We start from the raw sequence: 17889 nt of genomic DNA, 5'->3' as shown, positions 1-17889 counted from the left end.
CTACGCTAAGGCGCATGGAGGACAGGGAGGTGATTCGAGACAGCCAGCATGGCTTCACCAAGGGCAAGTCCTGCCTGACTAACCTAGTTGGCCTTCTATGATGGAGTGACTACATCAGTGGACGTGGGAAGGGCTACAGATGTCGTCTATCTGGACCTCTGTAAGGCCTTTGACACAGTCCCCCCCAACATCCTTCTCTCTAAACTGGAGAGGTATGGGTTTGATGGGTGGACTGTCCAGTGGGTGAGGAATTGGTTAGATGGTCGCATCCAGAGGGTAGTGGTCAACGACTCAATGTCCAGATGGAGATTGGTGATGAGTGGCGTCCCGCAGGGTTCCGTATTGGGACCGGTACTGTTTAGTATCTTCATCAATGACATAGACAGTGGGATCGAGTGCATCCTCAGCAAGTTTGCAGATGACACCAAGCTGAGTGGTGTGGTTGACACGCCAGAGGGACGGGATGCCATCCAGAGGGACCTGGACAAGCTCGAGAAGTGGGCCTGTGTGAACCTCACGAGGTTTAAGGCCAAGTGCAAGGTCCTGCACCTAGGTCGGGGCAACCCCCGGTATCAACACAGGCTGGGGGATGAAGGGATTGAGAGCAGCCCTGCCGAGAAGGACTTGGGGGTACTTGGTAGATGAAAAGCTGGACATGAGCCAGCAATGTGCGCTCGCAGCCCAGAAGGCCAACCGTATCCTGGGCTGCATCAAAAGCAGCATGGCCAGCAGGTCGAGGGAGGGGATTCTGCCCCTCTACTCTGCTCTGGTGAGACCCCACCTGGAATACCGTGTCCAGCTCTGGAGCCCTCAGCATAAGAAAGACACGGACCTGTTGGAGCGGGTCCAGAAGAGGGCCACGAAAATGATCAGGGGGATGGAACACCTCTGCTATGAAGAAAGGCTCAGAGAGTTGGGGTTGTTCAGCCTAGAGGAGAGAAGGCTTTGGGGAGACCCTATTGCAGCCTATCAGTACTTAAAGGGGGCTTATAAAAAAGATGGCAGCAAACTTTTTAGCAGGGCCTGTTGCTACAGGACAAGGGGGAATGGCTTTAAACTAAAGGGGGGTAGATTTAGACTAGATATAAGGAAGACATTTTTTACGCTGAGGGTGGTGAAGCACTGGAACAGGTTGCCCAGAGAGGTGGTGGATGCCCCATCCCTGGAAACATTCAAGGTCAGGTTGGACGGGGCTCTGAGCAACCTGATCTAGTTGAAGATGTCCCTGCCCATGGCAGGGGGGTTGGACTAGATGACCTTTAGAGGTCCCTTCCAACCCAAACTATTCTAGGATTCTGTGATTCTGTAAGGCTAAGGATAGAAAGACATGAAACAGAGAATTTGAAGGAAATATATTGATGCAATCATACTGTGATACCGTATGTGTACAAGAGAAAATTTCTGCCAGGGAGAGCTGCTGATCCTAGCCACAGCTGCTACTGCTGATTGGAAAATTGCCAGTGTTTTAAATAGAATTCTACATTTTCCCAGGTCTTAGAAGTAATAGAAAAGGCCATTAAGAATGGAATAAGATGAAGTGGTTAGGAAAAATGGGGGAAAAGGTATTGGAGCTTCATTACTGTCTGTGAACTGTAGAGGAGAATTTGAGAGGCCTAGTTCTAGTGTTTAAATTTGTTTGTGTAAAGATGAGCCAAATGATAGGACTCTTCCTTTGAAATCATTCCACAGCTGGATAGTTTGGGCTGTCCTTTATTTCCATTATTCTCACTCTAAATTTTCTTTTCCTGTTCTTCTTAAAACAAACATTACTGAATTCCAGAAGGCTAATACTACGAAAGTACTCCCCCTATTCTTACACTTATATTCTCAGGCTATTTCCTTAAGCATTTACTGGCAGCTACTGATAAAAGTAGATGGACCATTGGTATGACCAGAACATGTATTTGTATATCTGGCATTTCTTTCAAGTCAGTTCTGAGAATTTCACTACTTTGCAAGAATGTCTGAAACAATGATATTAGTCCACAGCCTGTATTCTTCCCATTTCTACCTTCAGTTTGGAAAAAACAAACCCATTTGGTGCCTGAGTCTATTAACTTTCATGGTGTGCACACTACTGAAGCTAAATAAGTGTATTAGCTTAAACAGGAAGCTTATTTCCTCCACCACGGCCAGGAAAGCTTCCAGAAGCATATGCTCTGAGATGATCAAAGCATGTTCATTATTCAGACTGTGAGTAGCTTTAAAAGGGCCAAATTTCTTAGGGTTGAATCAGCTAGAAAAGCAATTAAAATAGAAAAATAAGAATCACTTGAGCATTTCAGAAAATTTTTATTGTGGCCAAAAAGCTACTAAAAATGTAGTAGAAAGAAAAATAAAATTTACTTTGATAAATATTTATTAAAATTTTGGAAATACTAGAAACTTTAAAAGTAAGTAGAATCTATATATATATATATCTATATATCTATCTATATCTATCTATATATCTAATCATCTATATCAAGAAGAAGAACCCAACAACAGCATCACTTCATAAGCAGATATAATGGTCGTGAAAAATTCAGACATGTTTAGTAAATTTTGCTATTTCGCATTTTGGAGATAAAACAGGTAATATGCCTGTGAAACTAGCCATAACTATCATTCAGCAATTTTACAAAAAAATCACAATCACCATCAATTTTTCAAAGTATTTTTCACAATGGCTTATGTCATAAAATTCTGTGGACCTATAAAAGTGTTTCAAACCAAATATAAACCTTCTCATTTAGTCCCACAAAAGTGGGAAAAGCATGGACTAGATATTCTGAAACCACACTAGAGGGCACTTGAGCTGTTTCTTCCAGAGTAGGTAAAGGTCAGAATAGTAGGATGCCTACTCAGGAGCAGCAGTGGACAGAATTGAACATGGGAATTAGTATGATTTATCAGTATCAAGTTGGTACAACAATTAGTGATTTTCCCCAACAGCCTACTGTGGGGGTGTAGGTGTAAATTTCCAGGTGTAAATTTTGCTTATGGGTAATGTAAGCAATTAGGAGGAAATAATCAAAAGATTGCTGATTGATTGCAATAGTGTTTCATCCTTGTACATGGATCAACCACAGAAATGTGGGATATTTTGGGAGTTTAAAGGAAAATCTAGTCTCAAATAGAGCTAATGTCCAAAGAGTTGAGCTGCTCTTTGGAGTCTGCTCCCGTTATATTGCTCTTGCTCCAGTTCTGTCCCTTCCCCAAGTATGGTGTGATGCCCTAAAAAGATTGCTTTTGTGAAAGTGGAACAAACAGCATTTGACAGCCTTTCTATAAAGTATCCGTAATAAAACCTGAAGACTAGAAAGGTAGTACAGGCCTGCCAGTAGACCCCAGTACTTAGTAACACACTTCAGAATTTCAGAGGTTTGGTTAAAAAAATTAAAAAATACTCATCTGGTTCCCAGTGTGGAAAACATGCACAGAAGTTTGAGTAAGGATTTGAGCTTTTGTTTGTATCATGGCCCAAGTATTCATTGTTGTTCAGAAACATGCAACAAAGACAAGGTCTTTGAGCTTAATTACTGTCCATCTAATTGAGAGACAACAACCCCAGGCCTAAGCGTTCTGAACTAATGAGTCAGATTATGATTTATACACATGGCCCTGTTAAAAATATTTTTTGAATATTTAGTGTTCATGATCAAACTTTCTAGGTTTTCTCTGTAACCTGATGTTTCCCTTGTTCACCAAAACAAAAAAGATGCTACCATAAAATTCCATGAATTGGGCTTTAATAAAAAGCATACAGTGTGATCCCCTATGTATGGATACACTGCACCATTGAATGGTACTGTGGGCAATGGCTTCTGATACAGCATCAGCACCTATCAGTTCCCCCTATTTTACACTTCCCCCCCCAAGTTAACCTGTTCACTGTCTGCAGTTCTATTTACTTAGCAGCTATAGAAAGTGAATTTACATCTCTTGAGATCACGGCCTCCCTAGCGTTAGCATCTGGACCCCACCATTTTGAGGCTGCAGTCCTGGAGCTTGGCCCCAGTGCAGGGCGTCTCCCTGGGCATTTTCGCTCTGCTTGTTTGTAGATTCCGTTGTTAGCAGGCAGCTGACTCCAGATGTTGCTGCACAGCACAGCTGAAAATTCATTTCCAGCAGATGATCGTGATGTATGTGTAAAACAAACTTTGCTTGAGAATTGGCAGCTGTCTCTAAAGCAGGCCGTATTTGACTGGCTGAGTTTCAAACAATTCTTATGGCCTGACAGCAGACACAACTAAACTCCAATTCACAGCATCTTCACTCACAGTTGTCAGTGAAATGAAGCTACAAGCTGCAATTGAGTTTCTGGGCAATTTACAGGCCTTCTAGTGAGTCAGATTTCCTACAACGGACATGGACTCCTTTTATCTACTGTGGAACGTCTACTTTTTGCTAATCGCACTCACCCAGTCATAGGGGAACTACTGGCCAATCTAGTGATCTTTCCATCTTTGTCTGCTGTCTCTCAATGTCTTGTCTTCGTCCTTCCCTGCCTCATCATCCTGTCCTCTTTCATATCTTAATACCTGGCTTGTTCTGCTTCTGCCACCACCACTTTGGCACCCTCTGTAGCAGACTTTGTGTCTCTTCAAGTCCTGTACCCCCTTTTTTCCCTACACTTCTCCCTAGGTAATTCATTTGTTCTTCAGAGCTGGAACTACTTCCTTCTCCTCCTCCTCAGCCAGATGACAGTCCTCTGCTATCACAAGCACCACACACTGCTCAGCTCCTTTCAGATTTTGCAGAGGCTGCCACTAGAAGGTTCTTTACCCCCACCAGTATGGTGGAGGAGCCCCAGAACAGAAGTACTGCAGCTGTCCTACAACATCGTCACAAGTCGGGCCTGGCCCTCGGACAGCCCAAAGGGTTTGTTTCTTTAGGCAGCGGGTTCCATTCAGCTCCTTGTCCTGTTTGGTGCGATGCAGAAGGCAACTGCAGCCGTTGACTGTTTTCAGGCGGACTGCCGCCCCCCCGCGCGGCCGCCAGCAGCGGGCAGGCCTCCACGGCCCGCCGTGAGCTCGGCGCAGCCGCTGGCGGTGGAGCCGCAGGGCCCGCTCCCCGCGCACCGGGAGGCCCCGCCTCCGGCCGGCTTCCCGCCGCGGAGGGGACGCGCGAGGGCACTGCTGCTCCCGCGGCCCCTCGCTTGAGGCGGCTGCACGCTCACGTGGTTGGACTCAGCCTGTAACGAGCGGGTGGGGGCGCGCGCTCTCGGCTCGGCCCGGTCCGCCTTGGCTCGGCTTGGCGCGGGGCAGCGCGTGCGGCTGCCCGCCCGGGAGACAGGGGCGCGGCGGCGTGCCCGGGAGGCTGGGAGCCGCGGCCGCTGAGGCGGCAGGTAAGCGGTGGTGGGGCTTGGTGATGGGGGGCCGCCTGAGGCGCTGGGCAGCCTGTGGGCTAGGGGCCTGGGGCCTTCCCGGGAAGGCCCTGCTGTGATGGGGGCAGCAGGGACTGTTGGCGCGTGCTGAGCTCGTGTGGCTGGCCTGTCCTAGAAAGTTCTGGGCTCACCACCAGCTTGGTGTGACTTTGCTGCTGCTGTCTCTTATTGCTAGGCCCGTGGCCCTTCCTGTAGGGTTGGTTCCTGGTTCTAGCTCTCTTTAATCTTTCTAACCTGCTCCTTCCCATTGTGCCCCTACAAATCTTTCTTGTGTGGAGTATTTTAATTACTGATGATTCTTGCCCTTAGTTACTGTTTTGTTCCTCTCCTTTAAACCTCTTCTGGTCCTGATTCGTGTCTCCAGCTGCCTTTGCCCTGGTTGCTTTCTTATATCCAGTTCCTTAAATTCTTCTGTACCCACTCACATGTGCTCAGCTTAGTTCAATTGGCTGAAGGATGCCCTCCTTAGGGAGAGGAACTTAGAGCCAACCAAATTGTAATCTTTTTTTTTTCAGTTCCTAGCTGCATGGGCTTCCACATAAGCCAAGCATCATACAAACATATGAAAATGCAGCTTTCTGATCAGAGAGGGGTGCAAGAGCCATACTGGGAGCCAGATAAATTGTCTTGGCTGGCTGCGTTTAGTTAGTTGGCTGCCATTTTGCCCTTATTAAGTTAAATAATTTGAAGTTGGGAAAAGCTTCTTTAAAAAAAAAGTTGTATTGCTGACTTACCACTTTCGGCTTTCTGTACTTGTTTCCTCATGAATATCAAGTCACAGTGGGAGTTTTTCCGGCTCACAGTAGTTTGAGGTAGGACATGTTATTTGACAGTCTGACATGCATGCATGATGTTTCTTGTAGCGAGGAAAAACTGGGTGCAGAGGATAAACCTTTGCTAATAGCTGGCTGAAGGCTGTTGGACAAGCCCTCACAGGATCTATGAACCAGCTCAGATCTCTTTGCATTCCATTCGAATGCAAGGTGTGCTCTTTTGATCTGACTCCAGTAGCAAGCTAGGCACAGAGTGAAATAAGAGTACTTCCATCCGTGTTCCCATGGATGAGGAAAGAGGAAGAATGTCTTGTGGCAGATGCTGGTTTTGCTCTTTAGAGTGCTGTTGGGTTATGCTTGGAAACTCGTAATCAGAATAGTACAAAAACCTGAGTGGAATAGAGTGGATGGGGACACATATCTACTTTCTACTACAGGCATGTTGATCTAATCTGTTGCTTTCCATTGTATATCCTGTATACCCATGTCATAAGAGCACACCAGTAGAAACCCTGAGCACCTGAATCCTCCAATTTTGATTAGCCTTTGTAAAGCTCCTCTTTGAAGTATCTTGCAGGGGTTTTTTTCAGTTTAGTTGTAATCAGAATTTAGACCACATGGGTAATAAAAGGTGTCAAATTGTAGTAACCTCATGAATGGTTATGGTGCTGTGTATAGGAGAACCTGGCTGTCTACATGCTTAACCTTTTGGGTGCTAGGAAGTACTGCAAGGACGTGGGTAGACCCACACTGCTGTAGTTTGGTTGATCTCTGGCATAAGAATCCCTCTACTTTACTAAAATCAGTGCTAAAAATAAAAGTTAATATGAATGGGACTTGTAAATGGGGATGATCCTAAGGCTTAGTAACCTTTTGGACAGATAATTGCGTAAGCAAAGAGGAAAGACGATCTTGCTGCCATCTTGTCTCTGGTAAAAACAAGCTGTTGGTTTTAAAAAATCTGAGACATTTAATGTAATCCCCCAGATGTCATCAGACAGAACAATAATTATTGCAACTTCACAAGGCACTTCACTATATATTTTGCCTTAACTGTTTTGCTCTGTAATTGTATAAATGTTTAGCTGTAAAATTTCTTGTTCCAGAAGGCTATGATCAACTCTCAGCACACTTGTATCACACTTAATTGATTAAATTCTAAGTTTGTGGTGAACTTCCTCCTTCCTTAGTATTTTTGGGTGGAATAGAGAACAGAAATGAAAGTTTAGTGAAATTCTGGGATGCTAAGTTGGGCTAACGATTTTGTTCTTTAGCTTAAATTAGATCATTTCTAAGACAATCCTTTACTTAATTGTACTTAAGCCACTTAATACCACAGTTTCTTTTGGGCTTCCTGTGCTGCTGCATGTGTGGCCTGCTGCTTTCTGCAGTCAGGAACATGAGCTTTCTTAGAAAAACAGCTGAAATTGGCGTCAGAGAAGGCATAGAATATGGAAAGAAAAAGAGAAGTGAGGAAGAATAACAGAACAATGGATAATAAGTATTAGCCTGAACAAAACGGCTGGGTTGCACACGCAGCTGGGAGATGATTTAGACAGAAAGGAAGGAACTAGAGCAAAAACTTCTTTAGAAGATAGAGACATAAACAGTACTTTCCTGAGCTCTTAATAAAAACATAGGAGTCCCTCCAGTGGCTGAGGTCAAACGTGGAGGAGATTGACTATGTAAAGCAGGAGCCTTAGGATGTCTGGAACTGTCAACTTTCCAATTAAATTACAGAATAGTGCTCTATTGTTTGAACATGGAAAAACATACAGAAAGAAAGCCTACTGACAACATCATGTGACAACATATGACTTGATTTGGATAAGAGGTAATTAAAAAAATTGTGCATGGGCAGAGTTGGTAGCAGATCTGGTTTCCAAATTTTAACCTGTTATTGAAAAAATAGCATTTCAGATTTTATGTATGGTATTGTTTCTCTAAGCTGCATAGCTGAAGAAAGTAAGACAAATGTGAGCAAAGATCTGTGACAAGTTACTGGAAAGTCAGTCTTTTTCCTTGAATGTTTTCAGCAAAATAACCTGCGTCAGTTACTCGTACTTCTTAGCGCATGCAAGGATGTATCAAGTGAAGTTATTGGGGTAAATGGCAATGAATCTTGTGTTGGCCAATATTTTCTTTAACATAACCTGGATAATGTAATGGAAACTCCGCAAGCAATTTATGAATGACAGCAAGCTGCAAAAAGCTGCCAGAACGAAGGAGGACAGAACTAAAATTATAAATGACTGACAGATTAGAGAGAACCTCTAAAAGAGTAGCTATAACTTAATAATAACATAAAAGATCATGCATTTGTGTAGGAATAAGCAGCATCACACATGCAGCATTGGAAGTAAATGGCCAGGTAAGGTCTGTAGTAAAGAATTTGGGAGATGCTGCAAACTGCAAGCTGAGCAGAAAATGCTGTAGGGAAGGAGGCAAACATACTGCTTATTATAGACAGATCGCAATTTGCGAGATGAACATGACAATCAGCACTCACACAGCCTATTCTGGGTTCTGCTCCCCAAGAAAGGTGGGGACCACTAGGGGACAATCCAGACCAACTTTCAGCTCTCTTATCCCTCTTTGAGTTGTAAACATGAGATAATTCCAGGATATCTCCTGCATATGTCCTACATATGTCTCAGATCTTTACACTGTGAACTCTGCAAACAAATACTGCAAAGAATAATACTGAAGTGCAGCCTAGATGAGGTAGTATCAGGCTCAGAATGTAGACAAAAAATATACAAGTGACAAAAGCAGGATTAATACAGAAGCTTGCTTCTTCATAGCATTGTGATCAGAATACTGCTTTCTGTCTTTGTTTAGCTGTCTTGTTTTGATTGCTCAGAAATGTAGGAAGTCTAAATCCATTTCCTTGATTCTTACAGTTAGCAGTTGAATGCCTATTTTACAGGTCTCTTCTGCATTTCTAGGCTAGGTAGGTAACTTTTCATGGATGCTTGTGGAAGGTGGTAATTCAGAATGCCTTTGAAAATTATTGTCTGTGGTGCTGTTCAAAAGATGTTTGAAATAACAAGGTTTCCCTTGCTTCTGATGTTGGCTTGAGAATTAAGCACTTCTGGCCGTTCTGCTGGAATTGAGATGTTATGGGAGCATCACTGTTCCCAAATCACCAGTTTGTCTTCATACACACATTTATGTTGGGTGTTTATGTGCCTGCCTGTTGTATACTTCACAGGCATGCCCTATTGCAAACAGTTGAGTAGATACAGATCAGTCTTTGTTCTGACTCGGTATGCTGTTTTAATGCTTTCAAGGTAAAGGTGATTTTTTTTTTTTTTTTAGTGGTGAAAATGGGACCATCTACCAGCCTTTTCTGACCTGACTACACAACTGATGACTGCCAGCTTCTCTTGATTCTGCACAGGGAAGGACATGGATATCCCATCAAAACAATGCTTATTACTGAACATTTTGAATTCTTTTTTCTGAGCAGTAACTTGGGCATTGTTTTTTTGGTGACTTTGTAGTGAATTCTGGACTGAGTTCAGATATCTGAGGTACTCTTGGTCCTATATTATTGGTGAAACTGTTGACTAACATTTAAATGTGTATTGTATCCTGTCTGATAAACCTGACAATTTGCAGCTTCCCTATAATGACACTTTGTATAGCAAATGTTTTTAAAGCAGTATCATCTGTTTTGTAGGTTTTATTTCTTCCAGGATAACAAAACCCTCCTATGTTTGCAGAGGTTAGGGCTTTTTGCTCTTTGCAAGAGTTGCAAACTATTTACTAAGGATATAGCCTCCAGCATGGGCAGAGGTACAGTGAAAAGAACCATAGGACTGAATTAAGATCATCCAAGGACGAAAATGGCTGGAAGCAGCTCAGGTCTCTGTATTGAGCTGTTAAAGTTGAACTTCCAAGTTTCTAATCAAAAGCTGAAACCAGATGGAAGTAAAATGTGAGGAGTAATATGAAAAATATGTTGCAGAGAAGATCAAATGGAAGAAAGAAGATGAAAGTGTTCTCAATTGACTGCAGAGTTCCTTCAGAAGCAGCTTTATAGGAGAGTAACCTTGTTCATACTTCACCTTTATTTTGTCTCTAGGTGCACACAGGTGAAACAAAGTCAAGCCTTGTGGAGCTGGGAGTATGCATTGCAACATTGCTCATGCCAGCACTGAATAGCTCAGGTTTTCTGTGTTACTAAATTAGATTTAGGAAACTAACAGGCTTTCTGTGATCTCTGAAGGCTCTCTTTGCAGTATCCAGCTGAAAAGACAAAAATTGAAAGCAAGTGTCTCCTCTGCTGGTAAAATTTTGTTCTAATTTCTTTTACTTTGAGGCAGTAGGATGACTTCTGTGCCCTCATGTGGAAGAGCAAGAGTTAGAAGGATTTGAAGCCTCATGACCCAAAGATCCAACAATTCAAAAAGGAGAAGGGAAAATAAATAATTAAATCACTCTAACAAGCAAGATGTGTCCTTATTCAGAGAACAGGAATACCATTCTTTCCTTCTTTGGGGAATACATGAGCAGAAAAATGAACCGGGAGACAATAACATAAGAGTGTTGTCAAAGTATTCCAAAAAATAACTGAGACTTGTGCAGATGCCAAGTCTAACTTTGGCTGATTCTCTTTTAGGAATTTTGTAGAGCAATTTTCTGAATTCTATTAATATACAAGCAAATATACTTTAGATGCTCTGGGTTTACATTGTGGGAAATAAAGGTGATTTCTTGGTGATTTTTCAGAGGCCATGAGCATGTATGCTTTTGAAATACGAACTTCAGTGTTATGTATAAATTAAAAGATGGTGAAATATTAAGGGAAAAGGGTATGAAAAGAATAGACAGCAAAAGTGGAACCGAATTTCAAATGTAAGAGTAATGTAATGATAATATTTGGTATTTATTTGGACTGTATGCCACAGTAGTGGGCAGTAGCAAGGTTCTTTGCTGCCTCCATAACCAGCATTTTGAGTTTGTATAAGCTAGTGTTCTGCCACTATTTGTATCATAACAGCACACAGCAACGTGGTCTCTGCTGCCAGCAATGTGAATGGGGCCCACTGTTGTTTAAAATAGGAAAAGGTTGCCCTTTCAGTTGAACAAACACCATAATTTGTTGATAATATAATATATGTTAGCCTTGTTAACCTATCAAATGATAGAGCTCAAGGTGGTTGATAGCAGAGGTATCAAAGGTGTCACAGAATGTAAGGCCTATGATACATGCTGATAATAGTATAGGATATATGCAGTCCATGATAGTGGATGATTATAATGATATATTCTATATATGCTAGCCATGGCATGAAAGATGGTGAGGGTTGGTATATACTTGTCTCTTAGCTGATTACTTTCTGTAGCATTTTGCCTCTTGCTACAGTAGGTTTGTGTCGTGTAACTGAATGTACATTGCTGTGTCCTTCTGTATAATGCAGAAGGGACTGAACTCTTTCTACTGTTGAAGTGTATTTGTCTTTCGCAGATACGCGTTTCCCAAACTCCTGGTAGCATTAGCGTATCCTCAAGCCCCAGTTCAATTACAAAACCATAGCATTTTTGGTATTAGTGCAGTGAATAATACTGTATATAGATTGCTTTCACTCTAAGCCTGTTCAAGAAGACAAAGATTTGCCTGAACAGCCATGATTTGTGAGTTCAGGAGGCTAATAAAATCAGTTACTCTGGGTTTTAGCCTATAACTTAATGAATAGAAATTTGCAGTTGTCTCTCGGTGAAGCTGTCTTAATAAGGATAATTTAATAATGCAACTGCTAGCTAGAGTCTTTTTCTCCTGCTGTATTCCTCCTCTTTTTCATAGATTCTGAGATTTGATGATAAAATTTTCTGCTATTTTTCCTCTTCCTGTAAAAGCATAAGAAGTATTTCTTTATCGAGTGGCAAGATATATGCTATCAATTAGGTTCTTCAGGTCTCATAGATCTCAGAACCATAGGGGTTTTAGTACGTTCTTTTGTTCGGGGCTTAAATTGTATCCAGATCTTTACCAGCTATTAAGCAAGTATGCGTACTGGCCTTCTCTTGTAAGCACCCAGTTTTGGCCATTGTTGGAAACAGGGTGCTGAAATAGCAAACCTTTGGTTTGACTTGAATACATCAGATTTTTTTTTAATAGCCTAAACATATTTTTAAAACGTGCATTGGAGCTACAGGCAGCATGGAATTTTCAGGGAGGACTCTTCTTTCAGTTAAATCAGATTTTCTTCTATTTGTTTTCTTTCTGCTATGCATATTATTTAATTTCAAGCAATTGTATTTATCTCAGAAAAAGATCTTGTAATTGCATTAAAGAGGTGGTGCATTTGTGTCTCATGGTGTTCTATTTCTATAAAATGGGGACGCAGTTGTGCAGCCCTGGAATATGTTTGTGTGGATGAGTAAGATCAACTCTTGGTAGTATCTTGAGTAGGTGTTAGTTTCCAAAGGTGTAAGAAACAGTCTTTTAGAGTGATGAGTACATTAAAACATACCTTTCTCTGAAAAAGGAAAAGAATTCTTTGATGCTCTGGAAATAGACTTCTATTCATGTTCCTTTCATCTAATGTAGAAGAAATGAGATGCATTGGATGAGCCATAGTGGAACCAACTGCCCCACTAAATTCTCTGAAGTAGCCATTGAGCTTTAACTGTTTTTACATGTTACTTTTTATCTAGGGGTATAAAAATAGCCCATAGCAATATTGCTGAGTCATACTAACCAGCCTCAAGACCTCTTTGCAAGAATCCTCTCACTTTCACTTCTTATGTCTGCATATAAGAACGTTGTCCACTTCATAGAGACGCTGTCTGTGTTTTCAGAGCTGGCATGGTATGCTAAGGGTTCCCCCGCCCCCCCGGGGTATAGCTCATTGCAGGGCTGGCAGTTTGGATGGTGTGGTCCAATACAGGCGGCTGAAATGTTTATTTGATTCCTTGTTCATTCTCAGCTCCCTCAGTGTCTACATTTATGCAAAAGGAAGAGGCTACATAGAGGCTTAGATACTTTTACAGTAATACCAATATCCTGTTTAAATCCTAAAAGCTGTAGAAACTGTTTTTGATGAGCTTAAGAAGGTTTTTGGTTTCACTGCTGTTGGCTCAGAGGTCCTCTATTTCTTGTCTCTGGTTTTTTTCTAATTTCTTTTCCCACCTCATAAAATGAACTACTCTGCCCATCGACCTTGAAGTTTAGCCCCTCCTTCCTGGACCAGACTGTCCACAAAGGCACCACAATTATCAGTTTCCCAGGTTGAGAAAAGTGGTCTCAGCTTTATGTTGTTACTACTTCAAAATACACCTCAGATAAAGTCTAAGCCATTGTTTGTAATGTAAGTTAACACAATTTGTCATAAAGTAACACCATGACGTTCTGCTTATTCCATCACACTGAGAAAATAAATACAAGAAATTTCACTTTGACCTCTTGCTTAGAAATGAAGTGAATTTAAACACTGAGAATAAACATAAAATGAAGGACATACAGTTTAAGAACTAGTAAGTCATTCCTACATATTCTGGCTGTTTATCTTTTGCTGTTGATTAGTCTCTGGTTTACAAAGGATCTTTTGTGTATTCACAGCAAAGATGTGAATGAAAGTAACTAGCACTACATCTAACAGTAATTTAACAACAATAGTGTGAATTAGTTTTTGTAATTTTACCTGTGATCAGTGGTAGATAAGAAGCTGTCTCCATGATTTCAATTTCTCACATCTTCTAGGTTCTAAACAGCTTTAGGTAACATTCTAGCAAAGAAAGAGTGTAAGAAAAGCTGAATAATGGCATCACCTGAGTCAGAAAATATATTCATAAGCATACTATCACAGGATTACTGTAAGAATGTAGTTTTAATGTACTTCTAACAATGTGTGTCAAACTTACAGACATAATTCATTATTTCTGTGTTGTATGAGTGTGCACATATAGTAACTGCTGTTCAGAGCAATCTGCTGTAGCAATAAGAGGAACAAAAATTGATAAAGCTCACTTGAAGGGACTAAAAATTGCAAGGTTATGCAGCTTGCATAGTAGTCTTCAGGCAAATTGAAGGCAAAGGCAAAAATGCCTTTGAAAGTAGAAATGTTTTGAGTGAGAAATGTTATAGAAATAACTTCATTGCGTTGAGTGGAATCTATGCAAGTAGAATGAGTCCAAACAACTCTAATACAAGAAGAAAGGGGAAACCAATAGGAAGGAGAAAAAAAACCCAAGCAACTGTTTGGAAATGCAGTTCCAAACTAGTTGGTGAGAAGAAATGAGTAGAGGCATAGGTTAGGTTTGGGTGCTGGGAATTGAGATGGCAAAGGCTGTTAAGGAGCTGAACTGCAGTTAAGGAAGTGGAGCTTCTGCATTTGCTGTCTCATTGGTTCTTGTTGCCAGAAGTATTTTGGTAGAAGTGTTGTATCATTTTGCTTTCTGTCTGTTCACAGTGGAACAACTTGTGGCCTTGTGGTATCAGAGCTAAGTCTCTAAAATACTTGAGAGACTAAAGGAGCCATTAGTATTACTACAGAATTATAAGTTGTGATGGACATAAACTCTCTGCCCCCAACAATTATATGCCGTGTCATTCCTGACTGCACAAAAGGAGCTGTGGTTGGACTTTAGCTGCTCCAGCGTAACTCTGCAGTGAATGGGAAGCAAATCTGTCGCAAAATCTCTTAAGTAAAATCTGAGTGCAGGTAGAAATGTTTGAGGAAGCGAAACTACTTAGGTGGCAGACTGGCTATGCCTGGCGTCCAAAGCCAGCCACTCACTGAGTTCCGTTTTTACCTAGTAATAGTGACCGTGTACTCTTGGTACTTCCCTGTGGTTTTGATTGCAATGGTCTTGCATCTTCGTCTTTTTTTCTTTGCTGTAGAGGCTATTGTATATAGGGGAATAGTTGCTTCTCTCAACCTGCTGGTTATGCTCTGGCTAGTGCAGTATAGTAGAGGTGCTAAGACCATTTTCCTGCTTCCAATTTCATGCTACATTTGTGCTTTCCAACTCCCAGTCCTCACATGCTTATCTCTCATGTTTGATCACTGAATGAGGAGTACAGTCTTTTTAGCTAAATATTTCCTAAGGAATCTTGAAACCTAAAGTCTAGCAGGTCAGGAGGGAGAGTGTTTGGAGGAGAGTGTTAAGTGATAGCTTCCTTTTCTAGTCTCCCCATGTACCTCCTTTATTTTTCTGGTTTTCATTTCTGGACTGTCATGATATTTGAGTTACACAGAGCTGAACCAAATGGTTGCTGTTAGAGATCATGAGCATGACAGCACATTTGCTGGATGCTCAATTTTTTTGGCCTGAAATCTCTTTGGAGTATTACTCCCTGTGAATAGGTCATTCACTCTGAAACATACAATCATAGCATGACATTTTTTAATGTCTTTCTGTAACCTTACTTTCTGTTACAGGCAAACCACAGCCACATCTCTCAGGAGTGTTGTTTGGTGCGGTACTTTGTCTAAACATTTTCCCACTGGATCTAATCCAGTCTGGGATCGCAACTGTCGTGAGAATGCAACAAATCATTCTGGGAAGTATCTAAATTTGCCCCTATTGGTCAAAGCAATGTTTATGCACAGCTAGAACCACATGACAGAGGAGAGGGTACTCTTGAACCCTGTTAGTAATATGTGCTAAAAAAATACCAGAGCTCCCAATTTTTTGTATGAGTAAACCGCAAAACTACTGTTTGCTAGTTTGAACAACCCCTGATTTGAACATAATTGGAAAAAAGCCAGGAAAGCAACTGGAGTCATCCCAGAAACATTTTTTTATCCTCATAGCCACGTTATTTATTCAAACAAACAATCAAACAAAAAAAAAGTCAAAACCCCACAAAAAGCCTTTTCAAAAATGTACATTTTCTTTGAAAGAGTATTTTAGGGCTTTACAATGATTGCTTGAGATGTGGTACCTACATGAAGACTGCCAGTAGGAAACTGTCAAACGTAAAATAAATGCCATAAGTGTACACATTTTTGCTCATTTTCAGTCCTGCCTCAGATCAGCATAAATCATTGTTCATTTCCTAAATAGTAACTTCCTTACATCTACAAGGTATCTGAAAATGATCAGCCTTGCCAAGAGGTATATTTCGCAGTTTTCCAGTGGAGTGAATTGCAGAGCTCTCATACAAACAGGGCAAATGACCAAGAAAGTCTACTATTTCCATGGGTTGCTCTGAACACGCTAGACTAGTGGTTTTGTCTCCAACTGTAACTGATGCTCAAGTTGCAAAATACAGCATCTAATACTTATCTGAGGGAAAGATCTAAGGTACTTGGATGACAGAGGCTCTGTCAGGCAAAGAGTGAAGTATGTTGGCAGGAGCACTGGCGTTGTTGTAGCCTGTTCTGCATGAGCTTTGGAGGGTAAAATGTGTGTTCATTCCTCCGTCTACTACTTTATCATAAGCAGTTAAAGCTGGCCTGGTTGCTCCTGCCTCCAACTGCTGTTTCAATTTAGGGTATTGACAGGGAAGATCCTTTAGGTAAGGAATACCTGTTTTGAAGGCCCACATTGACTGGGCCCCGCTGTGCACAGTCACCTGCCTGGTGAGTGAGTTACGGCATCTTCTGTGCCTTACTAATCAGGGTGACAGTTTGAGAAACAAACAGGCAGCAAAATAGAACATGAAGATTTATGGGATTAGTTGCAAAGTAGGTAAGTATTGTGAAAAATGGGCAAAAATAGAATGAGAGCTGCTGCTGTTGAGGAACATTTCAAAAATAATACTAATAAGCTAGATCTGAGCACAAAAAAAATCAGTGCATGAAAATAAGAGAAATAAGAATGGGATGGAGAAAATTTGCTAAAACAAAATGGAAACATGCAAACTGCAAGACAGCCTGTTTGATTTTAAGTTGTTAGCTTCAGCTGGGTGCTTAGTAGTACAGCCGTTTCCTAAATATGTCAGCATTATTAAAAGAGGCACCAGTTTGTAAGTAAATACAGGGCAATGCTGAGAAAGTGACAATATTAAATGTTTGTCGAATCACCTCTTATGCTCCAACATAAGATTCTGTTAGAACTAGTTAACAGAAAACCAGAATTTGTTGACTTGTCTTGCAGTGTAAGATCAATGGCAAGACTGCTGCGAGTGTATACTTTATCTGAAGAATGACTGGTTGTTATGAACATAAGGAATAAACGCTTCCAATAAACATCATTTTTCAGCCTAGTGCTGAAGAAGCTAGGAGCAGTTCCAGTTTGCAAAATCTCATTTATTAATTTGATTACGCCTATTTGCCCTTGCATAGCTTTGATGTTCAGAAGTCAGTGTTTAAACCTTGCTGCAGATGACAGCTGTATTGGAAGTTATTAATCACTGAATGAGTCATCTGTTCACCTGCATTAGACAATGTCTAAGCAGTATGATAAAGCTGGAGATGACCTGAGTTTAGGGAAGATGGGATAAATATTACTTGTTTCAATTTGTCCCAAATCCATTGTAGATAAGATAGTCTGTATGTTAAATTCTCCAAAGAAATGTCTGGTTATTTTTAAACAAATCAGAAAATTAGGACCTGTAATGTCTTTAAAACATCAGTGAAACAGAGGGCAATTCAATAGTTCAAGTGCAAATTTGAAGGAAATTTCTAGGTTGATTATAACTTAAGTTGCTGGGGACACCATCTTCTTCCAATTTCAGAAAGATAAATCTCTTGATGTAACTTAATTGAATGGAAAGTGGTACATTTGTCAGTAGCGCTGAGCTTATACAGAAGTCTGCTAATCCTGGAATGTATGGCCTTAATTTTCATA

The 17889-nt window shown here is 41.1% G+C and overlaps 1 long non-coding RNA gene across 3 annotated transcripts in view; it reads left to right on the top strand.

Annotated features, from left to right (window-relative positions):
* LOC143169997 (uncharacterized) overlaps positions 1-17889 on the top strand; it is a 124675-nt gene that overhangs the window by 38566 nt on the left and 68220 nt on the right. Inside the window, exons 1-2 of one of the 3 annotated variants that reach the window (XR_012996985.1) lie at positions 5240-5329; positions 9463-9677. The exons of 1 other annotated variant lie outside the window; for it this stretch is intronic. This is a non-coding gene — a long non-coding RNA (uncharacterized LOC143169997). Of the gene's footprint in view, positions 1-5239; positions 5330-9462; positions 9678-17889 lie in introns of those variants that run through there. One more of the 3 variants, XR_012996986.1, reaches the window with a different exon arrangement.

Source organism: Aptenodytes patagonicus, chromosome 22 (assembly GCF_965638725.1).
Source record: "Aptenodytes patagonicus chromosome 22, bAptPat1.pri.cur, whole genome shotgun sequence".
NCBI classification, from domain to species: Eukaryota; Metazoa; Chordata; class Aves; order Sphenisciformes; family Spheniscidae; genus Aptenodytes; species Aptenodytes patagonicus.
Note: the sequence above shows the minus strand (reverse complement) of the source record. Positions and strands in the feature narration are given on the sequence as shown.